At 45.5% G+C, this 12,936-nt stretch overlaps 1 protein-coding gene across 1 annotated transcript in view; it reads right to left on the reverse strand.

Annotated features, from left to right (window-relative positions):
- Window positions 1-235: 235 nt before the first annotated feature.
- Window positions 236-12,936, reverse strand: part of LOC106006978 — a 33,837-nt gene continuing 21,136 nt past the window's right edge. Inside the window, exon 4 of the mRNA XM_045069002.1 lies at window positions 236-593. The gene's annotated coding sequence lies outside the window, so the exon portion shown is untranslated. The remainder of the gene's footprint in view (window positions 594-12,936) is intronic.

Raw genomic sequence — 12,936 nt, forward strand, 5'->3', positions numbered from 1 at the left:
CTCGGAGGAGCAGGAGGGACGTACGACTCAGCTGAACAAGCTCCTGTGGTTCAAGAACCATCAGGCTAAAGGTTCTCAACAGCAGTGACAGGAACAACCACAGCAATGCCCAGGGGAGCCCAGAATGACTTCCCCCAGACCCTTTCAGGGACCCTCTCTCACTGCCAAGACATCTGGGCACCAAGCGGGCACAGGCTCTGCAGATGGGACTAACTCCAGCACTAAGAATTTACTGAATGTACAGGGAGCGTCTGACCCTGGAGTGTCTGGCGTCTGGCAGGGATGGAGGGTGCAATCCTTCAGCTTCACGGACATCACGGTTTGAAGCTGTGGCCTGATGGTCTTCGCTGCCGCTAACGATTCCGCAGTGCGAACAGCACACGTCTCTCTATCCGGCCGGCTACTGGTGGTCATGCGTCTCTCTATCCGGCCGGCTACTGGTGGTCATGTGTCTCATTTTCACTTTGCAACCATCACAAATCATGCTGCTTTCACGGCCGGGCTTGTGCGCATGTTGTCAGTTCCTAGGATGAGGACTTGGAGGGGAATTGCTGTTCGTGGGTCTGGCTTTTTGTGCTCAGCGTCAGTGGATGCTGCCAAAGAGTGTTCCAAAGGCTTTGAGTCGCTTACCCTCCCGCCAGAGCGCCTGCTGCTCCGCGTGGACGTCTTAGGTTTTGTCGATCTACAATTTGACCCCCATTAATAATCTGTGGCTTTTGTTGACAGTGAGGTGATCGTGAGGTTGGGCATAACTCACATGTTCACCAGGCATTGAGATTTCTCCTAAAAAGTGATTTTTCGCCCATTTTTACTTGAGTTGATTCTTAAAGCTCCCTTAACCATTAATGTGCTGCCAACAATTTCCCCTATTACGTGGCTTGTTTTTTCAACCTCTGTGTCTTTTCATGAATAGAATTTCTTGGTTCTGGGACACATAGGTGCCTCAGTCAGTTAAGTGTCTGCTTTCAGCTCAGGTCATGATCCCAGGGTCCTGGGATCGAGCCCCACATCAGACTCTCTGCTCAGCGGAGAGCCTGCTTTTTTCTCTCCCTCTGCCTGCCACTTTGCCTACTTGTGCTCTGAATCCCTCTCTCTATCAAATAAATAAACAAAACCTTTTTTAAAAATTTCTTGGTTCTAATATATATTTCATTGTTTCTCAAATGATCTGTGGGTGACAGATAATTTTCTTTCCCATTTCCATCAGAGGGTGATTGATAGGTTCTAAAATAAAATAAAATAAGATTATTAACATAGAGTAAATTTTTTTAAAAAAACAAGAAAAATACTAAGATAGGAAGGAAATCTTGCTGAGTCCTCCTGTGGCTTTGACTTTTCATACTTTATTAGGTTTTCTTCAGGCGAAGCACCTGTATTGAGCCAGACACATTCAGACACTCAACAGATGCTTTCAAATCTAAAATGGAGAGGATAAAGACATCACACTGGCCTGGAGTGCTGGAAATGGTGCATGACAGAAAAGAATATTGAGCTTCTAGACATGAAAAAGAGGAACACCAGAAAACCAGTATAATGACAAAATGTCCTCAAGCACAAAAGTCAGAAAACAATCAGATTAAGAATGGAATACATTCTACCCTAGCATATTTCTTGCCATATGAATGGTCTACCAGAATCAAAAACAAGGAACACAGTGATCTTACTCATTTACATGCCATTACCCAGAATGCTCTATGGGCTTATCATTTTGAGGAAGAACTCTGCAAGCATCAGAGTTTGGAAATGAAAGCAAATTAAATTAAGCTATGACAAAGATGTGTGTGTGTTGAGTGTGTGCACTGAGTATCTGGGGGTGCACTGAGTGTGTGCGTGTGTTTGTATGTTGAATGTGTGTTGTGTGTGTGTGTGCCTGCAGGTGCCCACAGTAGGAATGTGTGTGGCAAGGACACGAAGAGGATAAAAACAAACCTGCTTTAGGTCACACACGTTGCATCAGGAAACCAAAGGGGGGCTTCCAGAGTCTGATTTCCTTTGTACCATTTGCAGCCTGGCACGAACGAAACAACAGACCAGCTACTATTTATCGGGAGGTGATTACTTTGAACAGTCTGGAAAAGGAGAGAGGACACGGCGCCAGTGTCTGTCCTCAGCCCATGTGGTAAACTCATAGTTGGTAGCTTCTTAGTCATCTCTTTCTTCACAGGGACTTATGGCCCATTTTTGCTTCCTTTCAAGTGAAAAACTGAACCTTAATTATCCAGGGAGACTCACAGGATAGGATGGGACACAATTCACCAAGAAAGTGTGTGTGGTAGGGGGAGGGGTGATGACGACAACTGACCATTAAGAAATCGGCTTGTGGGCTTCCCTTCAGTTACTTGTGTATAATCTAGACCCTCCATAGGCTGAAGGCTCTTCAAGACCTGGGAATTTTAACCATTTCCCTACTAAGCTCCCTTTCCCTCTTTGTCACCCTCGGCATTATTAAGATCTTAATAATAATAACGGTGATTTTAACAGCGAACCCCGAGCACCTGCGCTGTGCCAGGCGCCATGAACAAGCTTCGCTCTAGTTGATGAGGTGCCCCATGGGTTAGCCCCTGCAGACCTTTGCCTTCTCAGCTCATACTCCTCCCTTCTTGTGCTCCAGCCACACCAGCCTTTTTTCCTGCTTCTTAAATCCACTAAGCTTGTCCCCATCTCAGAGTCTTTGGGCTTTCAGTTCCCTCTGCTCAGAAGCTTCTCTCTCCAGCTCTCAGCATCGCCCACCCTGTCAAATGCTGCTGAAAGACCAACTAAGTTCAGAATAGAACAAGAATTGCTAGACTGGGGCAAAGCAGACATTCTTGGTCATCTTGACAGGTGTGGTGTCAGTGGCTTTGGGACAATAGAGGCCGAACTGCAGAGCACAGAGGAGACCACACAGAGTGATAAGCAGAGACAGTAATTACAGAAATGTTCCAGGAATGGAGGCAGAAAAATAAGGTAATAGCAGGACAGGGATGTGGGGTCAAGGAAGGGGGTTTTTTGTTTGTTTTTAATTCGCTTATTTCCTTTTAAGACAAGAGATAAGAGAGCATGTCTCTATGCAGATGGAAATGCAACAAGCCTCCGGCACAGGGATAATTTCTGGGAAGAGACGTTTTGGAGATGAGCAAAGTGAAAACAGGGTCTGACAGGAAAACTGTAGATCACCAGGCAATATTGAGTTGGCTCAATAAATTTAATATTCACAAAATCCTATGGGGTAGATATTGTTCTTTTTCTTATTTCAGGTGTAAAGGAACTTGTCCAAGATCACAGGCAAGTAGAGGAACTAGTTGGGGTTTGAACTGAGATTCTGACTCCTGGTTCATCATCAGAGTCAAGTACAAGATTATGAAGTGTGAAAGTCAGGCCCTAAGCCGGAGAAAAACTTGTGAGTTATCAGAGATTATACCTGAATCCCAAGGCTTGCAATTCAGGTGCTGAAGAAATGGAATAGCTTCAGTGGTTTATAAATATGGAAATTCTGAAGATTTTTATTTAATTGCCAAAAAACATATCCATTGGCAATATTCTATTTAACACTTGGGTGTTTGCTTTGAGCCACTTTTCTGTTTTGTGTGTTTTTCTGTTTGTGTGTTACATTTCGTAACAAAAGGTTTAGAAATAAGCCTGAGCTGCCTTGTTGGTGGTAGATAATACGTGACCATCTCCCCTCGAAATGTGGCACAACTTAGTAATTAAACAACCTGACTGGTCATCAGAACCACCCGGGAAAACTTCGAAAACGAAGATTCCCATCCCAAACCAGGGACTCAGAATTCCCCGGCGCACAGCCCAGAACATGTATCATTGGAAAGCTCCCCGTAACTCTCATGCTCAGCTAAGTTTGGGAGCTGCTGGCTCAAGAACACTAGCTCAGTTAAAATCAATGTCTTCTGCAATGTTGTTTCCTATGGTCTTTGGAGATGTTCAAAATTTGCCTCCTGCCAATGGTCTGGCCAACTCAACACTGTCCTACACTCTCCTCTCCTGGCCTGTGACCTGCACTTGACCCTCCCCTTTACTTCTTTTCTGATTGGTCCACTGCTTCACACCACGGGAATAAGAAAACACATACAAATGCACTTTGTTATAAGAAACATCCTTTAGCTTCAACACTAAAGGATCACAAAACTGATCATATCGCTTCTCTCTTATTAGCCTTTCTCTCCCTGGACACCTCCTGGGGAAAGACTCCGTGCCACCCTGAGGAAAGAGCTTCACAGGGAGGCTGGAGCCACGGGTGATGTGGTAAATACACCCATGTGGGAATCAACCGGCTTCCTGACCGGACTAGACCAGCAGGGGGGTAGATGACACACCTACTAAGGCCACCGCTGTGTACTGGTCAGGGAAGGAGATGTTCTCCACACTTGTTTCTATTCCAGAGCCAGCCAACCTGGCCGCCCCTGGACGGGAAGGGCAGAAAGGCTCAGATGGGGGTGGATGTTTTAGGAGAAGGTAAGAGCAGAACCAGCCTGGGCTGGTAATCAAGACTCAGCGAGGCCCTAAGGGAGCCAGCTCTGGGAGGATCACCTCCCCTCATTCTCCATCCTAGAAGGAACACGGTCAAAACACAGTTCCAAAAACAATACAGTTCCAGTTGCCACCCTCCCCTGAGAAGGAAGAAGTAAAAGAGCACGAGTTCGAGGCTTGCTCTGCAATTTGAATCTCAGGGAAAGTGTACGAAGCAGGAGTCCCTGCCTTCAGAGCAAAGATGTTCTATTAAAACTTGACTCATCCTTGGCAGTTTATTGTGTCCCCCCCCCCCCCCTCCTTCCTTGTGACACAGAGGAGTGAGGTGAGTAATCCTCTACGCAGTGAGAGAAAAATAGATCCCCAAATGCCTTCCATTATGCTAAAGGCCTGTGTCACCAGCTGTGGCGGCAGGAGGCGTGGTCATCATTCATCACAGATCTTCTGACTCCCTCTCTCCAGGGCTATTTGTGGTTCTAAAAGTGCAACGAGCAGGGACACAAAACTGACAAGCACAGAGTAGCCTGAAAGCCCTGGCGGGGGTCTTATGAGAGCCACAGTGGTCAAGAGCCTTCGCATGCAGGAGTCCACAAGGCCACAGAAAAGGCAAACAGTTGGATCCACTTCCTGCTGCCTGCCCCTTCCCTGCCCCTTCCCCACAGGCCTAAGAACTCCCTCTTTTTCCCCAGCGTGAAAAGAGCTAATATTTCCCTAGTGCCTGCTACATGTCAGGCATCGAGCAAAGCATTCTCCGTGGGTTATGCAAACTAATTTTTGTGTGCATGTGTGTGCACACCCGTGTACACACACAGACATACACATGCACCCCTTGAGGTGGGCACTAACAGAATCTCCTTTCACAGATAAGGAAACTAAAGCCCAGGAAATGGTCACACTTGGCCCCAGAGTTACCTGGTTAATGCGGGACACAGACCCCAGCGGTCCTCAGAAGAGCACTCTAACCAAACACAAGCATATTATACGATCTGCTTGGCTAAAGGCAGTGATTCGAACAATGAACAAGAGATGTACAGGAAAACATTTCTGGTTTTTTTCATTTACTTGCTTCATAGATTCCCCAGGTCCTATTCCAGAGCTTGGAATACCGATCAATAACCCCAGATGTCCTAAAAGCATTTTTTTGTTACAAAAGGCCTTCTAAAATGGGGATGTGGTCATTGCCAGAGCTGGAGGCTTGCTAATAAAACAATAGTGGGTACAAATCACAGGTGATTATGTGAAGTTTCTTCCTCTCTTACAAAAGCTTTAAAAAAAACTTAAAAGCTTCCATCTTCCCCCGTGCAGTTTTAAAAATCTATATTAATTTCCAATCTATCAGCTCCATATTTCCCCCTTCTGGAATCGACCACATCATCCTCCTTCCCAGCTGGAACTGTGCTAGGGAGAAAAATAAATGTTTGTCTCAATGGCACTTTCTTATTCAGCTAATTGATTTTTTAAAATAACAATAATGCTTGAACATCCAGCCGCCTAATTACTAGCAGCTTTTTATTTGCACTATCATTAACTTCACAGCTGCCTTGCCGCTGACAAGTGGTACCACAGAGACATCAGCTGCAACCGTTAGTTTCTGAAAGGAAGAACATGAATGAGGCCTGACTCTCCCTCTGCCAAGGTCAGTGAGGGCTTCGGGCTGATCTCCGCAGCACAAATGCCCCACTTTGGATGGAGGAAACTGCGCGTGGAACCATGTTGGGTGGAAGGAACCTTGAAGGGCGTCTGGCTCAATCCTCTCCATTTACAGGTGAGGGAGTTTGAGGCCCAGAGGGGTTAAATAGCTTGTGTAGGGTCACGCAGCCCCTCACTTCCTACGCTGGAGCCAACACTCAGGCCTCCTGATTCCGTAGCTATTTCTTTTTTTAATTTTTTTTAAAGATTTTTTTATTTTTTAATTTAATTTTATTTATTTGACACAGAGAGAGCGCGAGCTCACAAGCAGGCAGAGAGGCAGGCAGAGGGGGAGAGGGAAGCAGGCTCCCTGCTGAGCAGAGAGCCTGATGCGGGGCTCGATCCCAGGACCCTGAGATCATGACCTGAGCTGAAGGCAGAGACCCAACCCACTGAGCCACCCAGGCGCCCTTCTTTTTTTTAATTTAAATCGAAGCATACATATAGACAAGTGTGGGTATCATGAGTGAGCAACGTGAATAATCATCTTTACGGGAACAAACCCACGCACCACCAACCGGGTCCAGACACAGACCACCTCAGAAGCCCCCATGATGTTCTCTTTCCCTTCACTACAAACTCACTCCTGCCCCAAAGTATCACGATCCTGACTTCTAACATCACAGGTTGCTTTGGCTTGGCCCTGCTTCTTGCAATAAAAAGCTGGGTTACATGGAGGCTAGCTACCCAGACCTAAAAAATAAATGTAAAATGTGAGTTAAATGGTGAATTAAGGCAGCATATTCCCAAAGGAAACCCTGTACCGTTAAGGAATACGGGGTCTCCCTTGGGAAGGATGAAAACTGGGACTAAGTAAAGGTGGGGATTCCACAACATCACCATGTACTGAATGCTGCTGAACGGTTCACTTTAAAATGGCTGATTTTGGTCTGTGATTTTTACCGCAATTAAAAAAAAACCCCTCATCCCTTAAGATATGTGTATTTCATTGCATACAAATTTAAACTAAATTGTATGAATGAATTGTAAAAATAGTCTCTTCTTAAAGACAGCATACCCTAACAAAGGCTTGTCAATCCCTTGCACAGGTCTAGCCCTGCGGTAGGTACCCAGCCAGCAAGACTTACTGACCACCTGACCTGGATGTTTTCCTTTGGCTTTCTTCTCTTCACTGCCCTGTGCCTTTTTGTCCTTATCTTTCCATGAAACGGTCCCTTATCAGGGTCATTCTGCCAAAGCCACGGGCCCATGCTCTGAGCTCAATCTTTCGCAACCTCAGGGCAACCCTAGAGGACAACTCGCTCCTTCTTGAAACACTTGTCTAGGCTTCTGTGACATCGCGTTTGTCTGGTTTTCTTCTTAGCTCACCAGCCATTCCTCCTTTCCCTTGCTCCTCCTCCCCCTAGTGCGGGCCTAGGGTTCTGGGTTGGAGCACCGCTCTTCTCTAGCTCCGTGTCCTCATCCGGTCCATCCATGACTATGACTTGCAAATAACTATTTCCGGCCTAAATATCCCTGCTGCATTCAAGGGGTGGCTAACCAACTGCCGACTTGACATCCCCAGTAGGACATCTCACACAGCTAAGATAGAAATATGGATTCTTTCCTCCCGCAAGTCTGCCCCCCAACTCAGATTTCTCACTTTTGTAAGTGACCCCATCATCCACCTAACCGCTTGGGCTTGAATCATCCCGTTTCCTCACACTTCTCTTCTTTTCCTCCATCCCACACCTCACTTCTAACCCATTGGTGTATCCTATTGGCTCCACCTCCAAAATGTATCCCAAATCCACCACCTGTCCTCTGCTGCTCTAACCCTGGCCCAGGGTCCCTCCATCAGTTCTCACCTGGACGCCTGCATTACCTCTCAATAGGTCTCATTCCCTCTTATCTTCCTTTAGTCTAACATTTACCTGACAATGGGAATGTTTTTAAAAGGTAAGTCAGGTCCTCTGTACACTCCAGTGAGTGCCCACTGCATTCAGAATAAAACCCAAACTCTCAGAAGGTCAAGGGGCTGCCGCAGCTTACTGGTCCAGTCTCCTCTCTCTCCACTGGTCCCTCACTTAGGACACTGCAGCGACTCTCACTTCCTTTCTGTCCCCTGAACAGGCCAGTCTTGTTCCAGTCTGAGGACCTTTACATCTGCTCTTCTTTTCGTGGGAGCATTCTTCCCCAGTCTTGAGCAGCTGCCTCTTATTACTATGACTTCATCTCAAATGTCATTACCTCCTTCAAGAGACCTTCCCCGGCTACCCCCACTAAAAATAGCCTCTCCTGCTCACGATTCAATGTAATCTTCTTGATCCTTTGTAGCTATGCCTGTACTTTTCTTATGTATTTATTTTGACTTGTTCAATAGCAGGCTCCTCCTGCTAGGAGTTAAGATTCTTGTGGGCAAGGACTCCGTTGTATTCATGGTTTTATTCCCAGTGCTTAGAACAGTACTTGGCAATAGGAGGCACTATGTAAGTTGACTGGCTAGATCTCATCAACTCATCTGAGAAGATGGGAAAGCAAGTTATCATAATATGGTCTTCCATTATTTATCATTTCAGGACACCAAGTTGCAAGCAACAGAAACCCAGTTTAGACTGTCTTAATCAATAGTAACTGAAGGTCAAGACTAGGTCTGTCTTTCGGCATAGCGGGTACCAGAGACTCAAAATTATATTGTCAGAATTATTGCCTTGCAATCCCTTCTTCTCTCTTAGCCCTGCTCTCCTCTGGATTGGTTCCACTTGCTGGCAAGCACTCCCCAAGCAGTGGCTCCTGCCGGCTCTGTGCTCATGTTCTACATGTACAGCTCGGCAAACCAGCAGGAACAGAGCTACCTCTTCCAGCCTTTCAAGCAAAAAATCTCAGTATTGACTTTCACTGGACCAACTTGGATCACATGGCCACCCCTGAACCAATCAGTGTGTCTAGAGGGAAGGAATATGCTAATTAGTCAAGCCAAGTTACTCAACCACTCCTAGGTGGCAACATGTGATTGGGAATTGGTTTCACCTGAGTCACATGGTTTGGGGGCAGAGGAAAGTGGCCTCCCCCCCAAAACTTCAAAGCTATCACTAGGGGGCAGAGATGCAAGTCGTGGGAGGAGGAAAAAAAAAAAAAAAGATGTCCATCGCAATTCTCTTTTTGTTTCAGGGAGCCGAAATTCATGCCAGTTCCAGGATAACTATGATTTTAATGCTTAGGGATGAAGAATGGTCTGACTGCTGCCATCTTACAGGGCCGCCTGATGAGCTCAATTACCCACTGAATATTTACACAGCACTGACTGTGTCATGTACCTTATCTCATAGGGCCTTTGTGACACCTCCTGCCCTGGAAGGGGTCATGCTTTGTCAGTCTCTTCTCTGTCCACTGGTACTGAGTTTATGATTAAGGCCAGACCTCAGGACAGGAGGGTAAATGTCCTAGACTCTCATTTCTCTGGTGTCAGGCCTCAAAGTTCCTGAGCCCTGGTCCACAAAGCCCTCCTCTCTCTAGGTCTAGAATGCTTCCCTTTGTCTTGTATCATTGTTAGTCTTCCTGATTTTGCTTCTCAACTCCTGGGGCTGGACTGTGCTTCCTACCCCACCCCTCTGAATTTGCTTTCTGACCAGATCTGCTGCTACCCAACATCTGCCTTCCCAACAGGCATTTCCCTTACCAGGTCATTCCTTCCTTAATCTTTTGTGATGGGCATCACACAGAGGGAAGAGCTGGAGGTGAGCTGATCCCTACCTTGTGATTACCTTTTATATACTCACAGATGACACTCAGTAGGTCATCTGTTTTTCCTTTTCCAAATTCCATTTATTTAGTAAAATCAAGTTTTCCTAGCCCTTTCAAAATGTTACACCCTATTTGGTCCTCTGCAATGACATGTCTTATGCTCTGTGGCTGAGATACAGTAATAAGAGCACTGTCGTTTTTCCTCTGAGTCATGAACTTGGGGACAAAGTATTCTTCATGATCCCACTTGTTATTTCCTTTTTCTTTAACTGCAGAAAGTCACTCTGGTGGTCAGGTGAATTCCTTAGCGGTGATCCTTTGGCACAAGTGTTCTCATTCTAACCACTTAATGTTGATTGAACCCATCTACTTGCACAAACAGAAACAAAAAGCCTATTTCTCTATAGAGGCTGCTAACCTGACCCACAAAGGCCGTTTTATTCCCACCAGAGTACAAAACCCAAGATGACAGGAACTTTGTTTAGTTACTACTTTATCTCCGGTTCTCGGCATATATCGGTGCTCAATGACAGTGAATTCATTCCTTCAACAATTGCTTACTGAGCACTTATTAAAGAGGGAAGTGTGGGTGATACTTGGGATTGAAGAAATAAAAACAAGTGTATCTAGGAGGATATTTCAACCACTAGTAAGAGAACTGTCTTAAACAATTAGGCATTTATTAATGTAGCACAAGTAGCGGTCTAAATTTAGATCAGCTCAGGCTGGCTTGATCCACCTCCAAGGATCCAGATTTTTTCAGTTTCATCCTAAGATTTGCTCCCCGCTGTGGGAGAGGGGAGGGGAGTGAGAAAGATCACAGGGTGGCCCCGGTAACCACTAGTACAACAGCAGGAAAGAGTAGAGCTTCCTACAACAGAAAGACCCTTCCCAGAGGTCTCCAGCATCCCTCTTGCTTCTCTCCAAGGCCAGAATTGGGTCACACACCCATTCCTGAATCATGGTGTTTAGCTTCAGACTACAGGGCTCCTCCCTTCACGCTGAGGGTGATGGGATGCTTCTCTGAAGCAAGGGGACTAATGCTGAGGAGGGGGGGCTCTCTGAACACATGCGGGTTCTGTAAGGAAGGAAGGGAGTAGGAGTCAGGGACCTAGAGGTGGGGGAAGGGGTGCCCATAGCAATACCACACACCATCACAAGATTTATGGTGGAAGTCTAGAGTTTTAAAAAGTGCCTGCCTATATACAGACAGTCCCCAACTTACGATGGTTTGACTTACAATTTTTCAACTTTACAATGGTGTGAAAGTGATATGTATTCAGTAGAAACCATACTTCAAATTTTGATTATTGATCCTTCCCAGGCTAGCAGTATACCATGGGATACTCTCTTGTGATGCCAGTTGGCCATGTGATCATGAGAATAAACAAATGCTACACCTTTTTTCTAAAGATTTATTCATTTGACACAGAGAGAGCAAGCACAAGCAGGGGGAGGGAGAGGGAGAAGCAGGCTCCCCACTAAGCAGGGAGCCCAGCATGGGGCTCAATCCCAGGACCCCGAGATCATGACCTGAGCCAAAGGCAGACGCTTAACCCACTAGTCACCCAGGCACCCAACTGCTATACTTATAACCAATCTGTATCCAGACAACCCTTCTGTTTTTCACTTTCAGTACAGTACTCGATAAGTGACACGAGATATTCAACACTTCATTATAAAATACACTTGTATTAGATGATTTTGCCCAAGGTAGGTAGGTGTTCTGAGAACGCTTAAGATAGGTGAGACTAAGCTGTGATATTCCGTAGGTAGGTTAGGTGTCTTAAATACAATTTTCGACTTGTGATAATTTTAACCTACAAAGGGTTTATTGGGATGTAGCACCACCATAAGTTGAGGAAGATCTGTAAGATCACCTAAGTGGTGATTCTGATTCAGAAGGTCTGTTGTGGGGCCTGGACATTTGTAAGGTCTTAAAAGCTGCACGGGTGATTCTGATGCCCAGGCTGCATAGCAGGCAAGTGCCATAAGCTAAGCGCCACCATCCCACCAGTGTGCAAATAAGAATTCAGCACAATTCCTACCCCGGAAAGCCTACACTAAATGTCCTTGAAGAGATTTTGGCATATGTGCCAGAGGAGTTCAGGGGAAGAAAAGCTCCCTCTGATCTAGTAAGTTGGGAAAGGTTCCTGAGAGACAGTGGGACCTCCAAAGATGAGTAAGACTTGAACAGAGAACCCACGGAAGCAATGTAGCCAGAAGGGCACAGCATGAGCTGGGGTGGAAAAAATGGAACACTTGTCAACTCATGTGTCATGTTTGTCAGAGGACAAGCTGATCTCTGTTTTGTTACCTCATTGTTAGTCGAGAAAGGGAAGTTTCCTCATCTTCAGTTTTCTCATCTTGAACCAATAATTGGAGAAACTGAGGTCTGTTTCCAGAACTTGGTGAATCAGTGCTATCTGATATTCCTGATACTTTGCTGGAATTATTCACCAAGCTTCCTCTTTGAGCACAAAGGGGATTTTAAGAGGCAATGATTGGGGCTTTCACATATTTGTCTTAAAAAATCAGAATCACTGGGTGGAAAAACCCTATGAGATCACCTCTCTGCTCTACCTGACCTCTGTGGGGGAGATACAATGATCTTCTTAGAGACAGAGGTATTTCAATTTCTCCACAAATCAAACTAAGATAAATCCAATCAAATCCAGCTAGGCTGCAAAAGTGATTGGGAGGAAAGTTAGAAACAAGCTAGAGAATATGGAGGAAATTTGTAAATTGGCTGGCAATTGGATTACATTTAAAGATTCAATTAATGACAGATTCAGAATGGAGTTTCCTTTAGTGAGTTTGTTAACTCTCAGTCAAGAGGCTTGGTGGTTTGCTGATAGCACAGAAGGTGAGTCATACAGCACTGACTGGCTCAGCCAGGCTGGGACAAATGTCACCCACTCACTTTGATGGATGCACCCCATGCACAGAAATATGTGAACAGATATTGATTTTTTTAAACTCTACCATTACTCACTGTTCTTGACAACTTATTTTCCTTCTTTGGTATACCTTTGTTGTTGCTACTTCTGCTGCATCTAAATTGCTTTTTAGTGAACTTTAAAGGAGTTTCTCTCATCC

This window comes from Mustela putorius, unplaced genomic scaffold (assembly GCF_011764305.1).
Source record: "Mustela putorius furo isolate JIRA1106 unplaced genomic scaffold, ASM1176430v1.1 tig00003909_pilon_pilon_pilon, whole genome shotgun sequence".
Lineage (NCBI taxonomy): Eukaryota > Metazoa > Chordata > Mammalia > Carnivora > Mustelidae > Mustela > Mustela putorius.